The following is an 11,257-nucleotide window of genomic DNA, read 5'->3' as shown; positions in this document are numbered from 1 at the left end:
GATGTTTCCCAGCTATACCAAAGCCAGCCACAGTGACTGCTGTTCCTGGAGGCCTACTGCTCAAACTCCCTGGAGGTGAGGGGCACCTGTGGTCCCATCCTGGGCTTCAGGAAACATGGGTCCTAGACCCACCTCCACCATGGACCTGCTGTGTGATGTTGGGCAAGTCATTTCCCCTCTGAACAAGGGACAATGATGCTTGCCTGTGAGAGGCACTTTGAGATCTATGGATGAAAAGGGTGTTACCCAGAGGCCTCTCCAATACAGTTTAGGGAATTAGCCAGGAATCCCTCACCTGATTCAAACTGTCTCCCATTATCACATTATGTATATAACTGCCCAGTTACAGAGTGGAAAAAAACCATAAGGCACCTGCCTGGGTTTCCTTGCTAAAAGGCTTAATGTACTCAATCACAGTCATCAAAGTGAGAGCTCCACCTGCAGCCTCGCTAGCTGAGAAGCCAGCACACTCGTCAGCTACAGCAGCCAAGTGGCTCTTCTACCGCTCTGTCTCCAGACTAACTAAAGGCCCGGCTATGCCATTTTGTTCAACTGCCCCGCTTCACTCTTCCCAGACATTGAACCCAACAACTCACACCGGCTTCACCTTAGTCCAGGGGCACATGCTCAGATGGAATTCACACTTTCGTTGCCAGACTGAACACACTGCAAAGCACACATCAAAACACTGCTCCTACTAAACTCAGCAGGTGTTTTGTCCTGCTGCTAGTCAATAAACCCTTTTAAAACCAGGGGAGGCAAAGGCCCATGTTAGGCAGTCTCCCAAGGAGCCAGCTGGAGGCTGAGAGCTGTAGAGGAGTGGGACACCTGCCCATGGAAACAAGGGAACATGCAGGGGGACATTTAGCCGCAGAACTGGAGCAGGAAGTAGCAGACATTAAAGGAGAGGATGGCCTGGGCAAGGAGTTGGCTGAACAGGATTTTCCTTGAACATTTGGATTGGATTTAGACCTGAGTGTCCAAGAGTCTCTGCATATGCACACCACAGAAATTGTAGAATTCACACAGCTCTTAAACTAGCTTCCAACTTCCCACGTGTCTGAATTAATTTCTGGCAGAAGACTCCAGCATTTGTCCACCTTAGTGTGGATGGTGCCATTTGAAAGCCAGGACCCCAAAAGCTGTAATGTGATTCATAGAATCATAGAATATTAGAGTTGGAAGGGACCTCAGGAGGTCATCTAGTCCAACCCCCTGCTCAAAGCAGGACTAACCTCAGCTATATCATCCCAGCCAGGGTTTTGTCAAGCTGCAGCTTAAAAACCTCTAAAGATGGAGATTCCACCACCTCCCTAGGTAACCCATTCCAGTGCTTCACCATCCTCCTAGTGAAAAACTTTTTCCTAATGTCCAACCTAGATCTCCCCCACTGCAACTTGAGACCGTTGCTCCTTGTTCTGTCATCTGCCACCACTGAGAACAGCCTAGCCCCATCCTCCCTGGAACTCCCTTTCAGGTAGTTAAAGGCTGCTATCAAATCCCCCCTCATTCTTCCCTTTTGCAGACTAAACAAGCCCAGTTCCCTTAGCCTCTCCTCATAAGTCCTCATGATTCTGCCTTTTGGGGTTTTTTTTTTTTTTTTTTTGAGGCAGTGAATCAGTACTCAGCTGGTCTCTGAAAAAACCCATAACCTCATTACTTCCCCCACCACCCACCAATGGATGACTTACCGGTGATACCCAACCTTCTAATCCTCCCCAGGAGAAGGGAAGAGATGATCTGTCTGTGATGTCACAGACCCACTACTTCCCATCAGGAAAGGAACAGGCGAGTGCAGGATGATGTCACAATTCCACCTGAGAATGATTGGCTGATTTACCTACGACATGAGACTCCTCGTGGAAATATGAGAAGTGGGGAAGAGGAGGAGGAGTCTGGAGAGGAGAGAGGAAGAATGATGATTGGTCAATTTACCTCTGATGCCAGACAGTCTCACCACCCAGAAATTAGTCTCATCAATCAATCATCATCTTCTTATGGCTGAAGGAGATGTAGAGCAACAACTATAAATGGGTAATTAATGGTGGGGGGAACGAGAGTGGAGGAGCTACCTCTGTCAGTCACCACAAAACCACCACAATTATCTCTTTGTAGAGAGGCTGAGAAGTGAATGAGTAGATAAGAGAACCTTTTCCTGCTAGCCTGGTCAATGGTTTTAAAAAAAATGATACAGGAAAGTATCAGTCCTTTGTGGGCCATATACCTGCTCACCTTATTCATGTGAGTGGTCTCCATAAAGTCAGTGAGAGGGTTTATATGAGTAAAACCAGCTGGAGATGGTCAGATCTATGCATATATAGGAAAAAATGTAGACATCTTTAACATTTAAATGTGAAAATCTTTCTACACATAAATGTGTAACACTATTACATGTGCTTTTGAAATATTTCACAATGTGTGGCAATTTTCCCATGAGTTGCAGAGTAAAACATTGACAATATACCTAAATGTTCCACACTGTGCTGGTATTACGTATTACAAAACAACAGCGCAATATGTGCCCCAATCCTTACACATGTTTGCATTAATGACTTCACAGCCAATAAACCACCTATGTAAAAACGACAAAACAGCTAGGGCAGGGTGATAAGTTTAAGGTCTGTGCAATTCCTCATTTTGATGTGCAACATTTGGCTAATCAGAGTGGTTGAAATCATCCTAATTCCATCTTGTTGCAAGCTTGAGCAATCAGAATTTAGACTCAATCTCTCAGATAGCACTTGGTATTTGTTGCTTCCCGACCAATCACCTGTCATTTTAATAGGCCTTTCCACGTTTGTTAACGAAGACAACTTGTCCAGTTCTGGTGCGCACAGTTTAAAAGGGTACTGACAAATTGGAAAGGGTTCAGGAAAGAGCTATGAGGAAGATTTGAGGTTCTGGGAAACATGCCCTGTAGTGAGAGATGAAAGAAGCTTAATCTAGTTTAGTTTATCCAAGCAAAGGTCAAGAGGTGACTGGATCATGGTCTATGAGCACCTACATCGGTAAAGGGCTCTTTAATTTGGAAGAAAAAGGCACAAGATCCAATGGTTGGAAGCTGAAGTGAGACAATTCTGACTAGAAATAAAGGGAGGATAATTAACCATTGGAATAACTTCCCGAGGGGGTGGGGTGGGTTCTCCATCACTTGAAATCTTTAAATCAGGACAGTATCGTCCCAAAAGTTGTGCTACAGCTGCAACAGAAGTGATGGGCTTAAGGCAGAAATTACTGTGTAAGGTTCTAGGGCCCGTGTTACAGGAGGTCAGACAAGATGATCATAATGGTCCCTTCTGGCCTTGCAATTCATGTATCTATGATTAAAAGAGAATCTAAAGCTCTTGCATTGTGGTGTATCTGTGTGGCATGATTTTCCTTCACCATTTAATCTGGGTTGTAAAGTCTGGAATGAAGACTCCAGCCAGTTCCTGTTGTAGTTAAGACAGATTGCGCAGCATTTTGTAGGAGCAGTTAGCTGGGAGGAAGCACTTATCATTGCAAGATAAAGAACAGTTTATATCCAGACTATATTCAGAGGAGTAAGAACTATTGATGTGAGTGATGTAACTGGCCATTTATTGTACATACATATATAAATGATTACTGCACAGATAAGAACATTGTACCCAGATATTTTTGTTGTGCTTTGACTGGTGGTCTCATTTTTCAAAATGCAAAGCAAATACAGTGCATATAATTTTGGATTCTATTACTTACATGCCATTTATTGTGCACATAAACTCACCACATATGTAGAAACAAGACTGTACATATAAAATTTTGATTATTGCACATGTAAAATAAAGTTCTGCTTATTTTTCATGCTGTTCATAGCATTGAGAATTCTAGTTTTAGAATATTTTAGAGAGGTTATGGCCAAGATTTTCAAAAATATGGCTTAAAGTTAGGGTCCTAAATCTATATTTGGGCACCTAAATAACCAATCTGATTTTCAAAACTGCTGGCCACTGAAAGCAAGCCATTTAGTAGGTGTTTAAATATGAACTAAAGAGGCCAACTTCAAGCACCCAAATTTCAAGATCTTGGCCCCGGTATCCAATACACACTTTTTTCTACATTTAAAAATAACAAATGAGTGGTGTTTAAATGTTGAAAACATTGTAAATAGAAATTAAAATACAAACAGAAACTTCCTACAGATTTAAAAAAATTACATTCCACAAAATAGTTACTGAAAGCAATTTCAAGGTTCTATGAAAAGCTCGGTTTTAATCAAGTGAGAAGGAAAGAATTTACCATTTACTGATCTTTTAAAGTGCTGTCCACATATAAAACCATGATGTATGAAATTATTAAATATGTATGAATCGATTGAAATTACAACATACTGAGTGTCTTATGAAGCTGTCCTTATGAGATGTGGATCCAGTCCAATGATCTTTGGTTTCCTTTTTGCAATTGCTAATGATCTCTTCTTTGGCTTGTGGGAGCAAAGCAATGGTAACTCCTGAAATGAAGATTCTTCTCAGCCCTCATGAAGAGGTCTCTTTGTCAAAGGACATAGTCATTGCTTCTTCATTCAGGCCCTGATCTGCAAAACGCTAAAGCACATGCTTAACTTTACTACTGTGAGCAATTCCATTGAAATCATGGAACTATTTTCGGTAGTAAAATTAGAATGTGCATATGTGTTTGAGCTTAGTGCTGGGCAACATTTTGCAACCAAAACTTCTCCCCCCCAACCCCTGCAAAAAATGCAGATTCAGCAATGCTGCAGGGTTTTGTGAATTTTTGTCGGTTTCACTGAATTGTTTGTGTTGGGGAAAAAAAAATCCAAAAAAGTTTAAATGTTTTGATTTTTTTGGTTTGAAATGACTTCATTTTGAAATTTCCTTCAAATTTTAAATACAAAAAATATTTAAAATGGTCAAAATTTAAACAAAACATTTCGTTTTGGATCAAACAAAGTATTTCATTTGACCCCAAACAATTATTTTTCAACTTTTTGATTTTTCACCAAAAAATGTCATTTGTGGTTTGACCCAAAACAATGTTTTTATTTTTCAGAATTTCCAGTGACCTAAAATATCTATTTGCACAGCTCTAGTGTCAACAACTGGGGCCTCAAAGAGTTTCAGTTAAACAACAAGAGATGACTTCTACAGAAGTTTACGTTAACTATGAAAAGTGGGCTAATGCAAATGCAGGAAGGCATCTATTGCCAACGTAATCGCTCTGTATGGTATGTTTTGTTTGCCAAACAGGCACAAGATGAACATTTGCAACCACCACATTTGAATAGTTCAAGTGAGATTCTAAGACGCTCAGACTTACAGAGCTGGGCTAACGGCCAACTTGATCTTCAAAGCTGAATATGGCCAAGATTTGGCTGCCTTTAACTCCCAAGCAAATTCTTGTGGAATGTTGCAATTGCTTGTCGCAACCAAATACTTTGATTTCAGGAAGTTATCTTGGCTGTTTCGTGTTACTTGTGATGACAAAGAAATATTTTTAGTTGCACTATGTCTTTATAATTCCAGTAACACTAGAAAGCCCAGAGAAAGTTCTGTAATATTCACACCCTATTTGGTTTCAAGTATTTAATCAGATTGAAGGGCTGGAGGTAATGTGAAGTTCTGAACTATTTCTATTGGACTTGTTTGAAGGGAAACCATCTAGTGAAGTTAGACACCACATCTGACCGTTTACCAAACTCAAATGTTGATAGAATTATTTCTGGTTTCAAAGAAAACAGCTTTTTCCCAAAATAAATGAATTTTCCCCAGTCAGGTTTGCAATCTATGCATTGCAGGATCCTGCTAAAATATGTGAACCAGAAAGTTAAAGTATATTGAAAAAAAGTGAAAGTGACTTATTTATTTTTATTGTCCACCCAGGCAGTGAGAAATGCATGAAATAAATCAGCTGCATGCACAACAGTAAGGACATTAGGGGTGAAATCCTAGCCCTACTATAGTCAATGGGAGTTTTGGCAATGACTTCACTGGGAACCAGGATTTACCCTAAACCTTTACAATTCTTTTATCTATATAATCAGTTTTCAGGATTGTTACTCTGTCTGTGTGTCATGCTGGAGCCTAGAATGTCTGTTGGGTCAATATGAACAGATGGAAACAGCTACGAGCATGGTTGAGAGCTCTTTTTAAAAAAAGAATATCACCAGGTTCAGTCATCACTGGGATTCACAATCTGTTAGTATCTAATTTCAAATTCTTGGCCATTTTGAGTTTACGAATTACCCCCATGTAGTGTACAGCTACAGTAAGACATGTATTATACCATACCTAGAATCCTAGACCATTGTGATATCAGAGGTAACTCAACCAATCACCACGCTTACCCGACAGCTAATTTACATGCAACCGTTTCATTGGTTGTATGAGGGAGACTGAACTGATGACAGATTACTTAGCCCAATTGCCACACCCATGCGACATCCTGGACTTTCAGTTATAAATTGTTATAAACTACATTGTTACTAGCAAAACTGGTGAGGATGTTTTATGTAATATGTGAATTTTAACCTGAGAGTATCTACTCCACTTGCACTGCCAATAGCAATACTGTGTAAAATAGTTTAATAAAGACTTACATGGAGTAGGAAGAAGCAAAGGTCCAGTGGATCCTGCTAGATTTGTTGTGCTTTGATGTTCCTTCTTCTGCATGGAAGGGGGGCTCAGATATCTCCATACTACCATCCCCCACTCCAGATTTGATGTTTCACCTCAAAATACTTCACAAACAAGCTACAAATAGGAACTATTTCTCCAGCCGCCTGTTTGCTGACATGCAAGAGCTGAATAACAGTAAGACTACATAACTGGGACAGGAAGTGAAGAATACCATAGCCGACTGTAATTAATGGGGGAAGTTAGGTAAACAGAAAATAATAATTCCCAATGGAATTTGGCGTGGTCAGCAGGATTAACACTGCTGATTTTTTTGTGAATCTGCTATAATCACAAGTAGTTAAGATCTTCCTTTTACACCTCATAAGAAAGGCAGCACATTGCTCTCGGTGCCAGGCTGTGGTATTGGTTCATCCTTAATTTACAGGAAAAAGTGCCTCCTCCTGGATTGCCAAAGCCATTTCCCTTTTTGGAGGACTTGGGTTTTTCTTCAAGAGCTCCCATCCAAGTATTGATTCAGCCTAGCCTGGCTTCAGCTTGTGAGCTCTGATGGGACCCTTGCAGAAGATGGCAGAATTTAAAGGTAAACAAAAACTGAGTCGGCCTCAGCCAAAAAAATCAATAGGAGCAGCTGAAAGCAGAGAATGCCCCGGTGCACTAAAAGGTACAGACCAAGCTGAAAACAAAGGCTTTCTGTGGCAGCAGGAGATAAAAGCAGCAAGATGCAATATCACGGTCTCATGTCTTCTTGCCACTCTGAGGCTCTGGTAATGAAGGAGATTGAATTCTTACCAGAGCTTCTTTATTGTAGTAAAGGAAATTAATCTTTTAATGGAACACGTTTCTAGGGGTGGGCTTCCAGAAGGGGTATCTCAGAGGACAAGAGGGTACAAGAAGAATAACAGGGAGAGGAGGGCGGTCAGGATCAGATGGCAATGTGGAGGCAAAATCACAGGAACTGGAGAACTGTTCCCATATGTGGGGCCATGGAATTCATGGGCTTTGCTGAGAATGCTGGGGAGATGGGACATAATCACCTTTCAAAGGATGCTAGGGCCCAGATCCTCAAAGGTATTTAGGCATCTAACAACTGTCACTGATTCCAAAGAGAGATAGGTGCCCAAGATTGCCTTCAGCATTGCTACTTTTCAGGTCTATCTCTGAAGTTGTAGTCTTAAAGTTACGCCCCCTCGCCCTGCCTCCCAGATGTATCGGTATGTGCTCTCCTCAGTTGTATTTCTAGCTTAGATACATATCCAGCCCCGTTACCGCAGTATCTGAGCACATCACAGTCTTCAGTGTGTTTATCTGCACAATACCTCTGTGAGCAGGGCAGTGCTGTTATCAATATTGTGCACATGGGGAATTGAGGCCCAGAGAGACTAAGTGACTTACCGAAAGTCACACAAGTAGTCTATGGAAGAGGAGGGAATTGAACTGGGCTCTCCCAAGTACCAGGCTAGTAGCACACCACTGCACAAGCCTCCCTCCCTAAATGTAAGGGGGAAGATATCGTCTCCTTCCTGCCCATCCGTCTAGCCCCGCTACCTTGGCTAGCAGTGCTCCCAGATTAATGGCATTTGTAGAAAATAATATGCTTGGAACGCCTTCTTCCATATTGTTAATGAAGATCTTTAATTAAACTGGACCAACCACAAAATCCCTCTCGGTAGCCCTGTCTTGGGGCCACTTACCACTAGGGGCACTTCCTTCTGGCCACCGTGGACATCAGCACTTTCCAGGTGCTGTGCTCTCCTCTGGCAGTCTACCCACCAGTCGTCCTCTCTAACCCTGCAGACCCTCTCGCTCCAGGAGCTGCAGCTTCCTCTTTGTGACAGCCCTCTGGCCAGATCACTAGGGTACTCCCCTTCTGGGCCATCAAAGTCTTTCCAGGCAAACTGACCCAGGCAGCCACACTGCCTGGTCTGTGCTACCCACCCATGGGGTGGGTAGGGGAACCCAGGCCCACCCTCTGCTCCGGGTTCCAGCTCAGGGACCCTCTGATCACCAGCTAAGCTCTGTACTAGCTCATCCCTCGCTGCTTTTCCCCATAGCCTTTCCTACCTTTCTGGCTCCCCCACGCTGGGGTTTGCCAGCCCAAACTCCCTCCTCCCAGGGAGTAACTGTAAACTATCCTTTGTAGTCCCAAAGATGCCTCCCTTCACCCAGGGCTGACTGCAGACCACCTCCCTGCACCCCAGATGCTCTGAGCTCCAGGCCCCTCCTGTTTTCTATCCAGCTGAGCCTCATCTAATTAATCTCAGGTCCTTGGTTCCTCCTCCAGGTGCAGCCTGGGCAGTTAATTGGCCCACGTAGGCATCTTAACCCCTTCATGCCTGGGATGGGATGGGGTGGGCACTGCATCACAGGTCCCCAGCAAAGAGTTCCCCACAGCGAAATATTGCTCTTCATCATCCCTTGCTTATGGCCATTCTGTCTGGTTCACTCCCACTTAAAGTGTCTCACAGCCAAGTCTGACCATTTCCATAATGAAACTGGAATAGACTGAGACTCTTTTGAGCCAACAGAGATAAGAAACTCCCCAATGACAGGAGCCAGTCATGAGAGGGCAGCTGAGAGGCTGTACAGTTCTCCAGGGGAGAGGGCACAGCAATGGGACTCATAAAAGCTGGGCTACTGTATGACCTCAGGCAAGTCACTTCTTCTTTTTGCATTTTCTTTTCCTCTCTCATCCTATGTGCATCCGGTCAATTTAGAGAAGCAGCTCTTCAGGACAGGAATTGCCTCTCACTACGTGGCTGTAAAGTACCTACCATACTGGGGTCCTGATCTCCCTTGGGACTTCTAAACATTACTGCAGTACAGTTAATTAATAACAAAGTCGCAACATGGCACCAGGGAGTGATAGGACTTTAGTCTGGTTATTCATGGAGCTAATCATGCAGTAAATCATTTCACGAGCTGCCTGCTTTACGGACAGAAAAATATAGGAAAATTCCTTGCACCTTCAGTTATACTCATTTGCTGTCCCTCTTTTGCTGTGGAAACAAACACATGGTCCAGGAAGTCTGATTTACAGAAATATTTGCATGCATGTAGATCTTGATATGAATCAATGAATGGTGCTCAGTCTTTGAACACTGGTATTCAGCTTTATATTCACTTTTCCCTTGTAATTTTCAATATTCCATTTCCATTGCTTTCAATAAGCAGAACAGGAGCTTTGCCATGGCTCATTTAATATCTGTAACTTCCATATTAACAGATGAAATCAAAGACAATGTTACCTACTGGATATAAATGGCTGCCTCACATTTCAAAATGGACTACCATGAATTCAAATCCTGTTATAGTTAAACTTCTTGCATTTTCTGTTATTCCTCCCTCCGTCTCCAATCAACATGGTTATAGATTAATCTGTACTGTTTGTCTAAAGAAAAAGAAACTGATCCAAAATATAGCCTACATAAATTAAATAAGTGAATAAAATGTGAAGTTGAAAAAGACAGACAAGGTGGGAGAGGTATGTCTCTAATATCCTGGTATCCACATGGCTACAACAACACTGCATACAATGTAAGTTGAAAAAGAACAATTAATTTGTAGAAAGATGTGCTATCTAGTGAAAACCCAACCAAGCAACCAACTTAGAATAAAATAGCTGTTGGAATGGGAAGCAAAGCAACTGGGGTTAACTTGTAATTAGCAAATCAAAATGGGCTTTCTGCTGCAGAGTGAATGAGCTAATACTGCAGCACAACAGGAATGGAATAAGGAATGCCTTTAAGATTTTGTTAAAGAAAGTGACAATGAAGTGGTAAATGAAAATACATTATGGAACTCTGCTAAATGGGCTAAGAAGTCAGAGACCTGGAACTGCGCTGGCAGAGGGAAGCAAAACCAACACAAAAAACTCCCAATAAGGAAACTAGAGGAAAGGATTTAAAAGAAGGGGTTGTGGAGAAGTAATTGAAAGTGAGCAAATCTTGAGCTAGTGACACAATCAATTACCACTAGAGGGCAGTTAAACACTATTCTCATGGAACAAACTGAGTTTCCTAGCTAAACAGCTAGCCGTAGGTTGCCTGACAATGCAAACCCAAGCCTGAGTCATTGCTGGCGCAACAATTAAAGAAAAGAGCTCAAAAGAAATGAAGGTGACTTACTATAACTGGAGGTTCTCCGAGATGTCTGGTCCCTATCTGGATTCCAAACGTGGGTGCACACATGCACCCTGCGCTGGACTCACAACTGTTCGTAGCAGTGTTCATCGACCCACGTGTGCGTTGTGCGTCAGCCACGTGATGCGTCTGAGGTCTTATGAGACTGCACAGGTCGACGTCTCTCCATATTCCTCTTACTGATAGGCACGGAGCCCATAGCAGAGGGGGAAGGCGGGCGGGATTGCAATGCAGATAGGGACCACACATCTCGAGGAACCTCCAGTTACAGTGAGTAACCTCCATTTCTTCTTTGAGTGCTGGTCCCTATGTGGATTCCAAATGTGGGTAGCCTAGTGAGCAGTACTCAGTGTGCTGGAGCAGTGGGGGCAAAAAACCTAACTGGCTTCAAAACTGAGCTTGATAAGTTTACGGAGGGGATGGTATGATGGGGCAGTCTAGTTTGGCAATTGACTGATCTTTGACTACTGGCAATAGATATGCCAATGGCCTATGAAGAGA

This window comes from Emydura macquarii, unplaced genomic scaffold (assembly GCF_026122565.2).
Source record: "Emydura macquarii macquarii isolate MOO-44397 ecotype Brisbane River unplaced genomic scaffold, CSIRO-AGI_Emac_v2 contig_2768, whole genome shotgun sequence".
NCBI classification, from domain to species: Eukaryota; Metazoa; Chordata; order Testudines; family Chelidae; genus Emydura; species Emydura macquarii.
The sequence above is the reverse complement of the archived record's forward strand: the minus strand, read 5'-3'. Positions refer to the sequence as shown.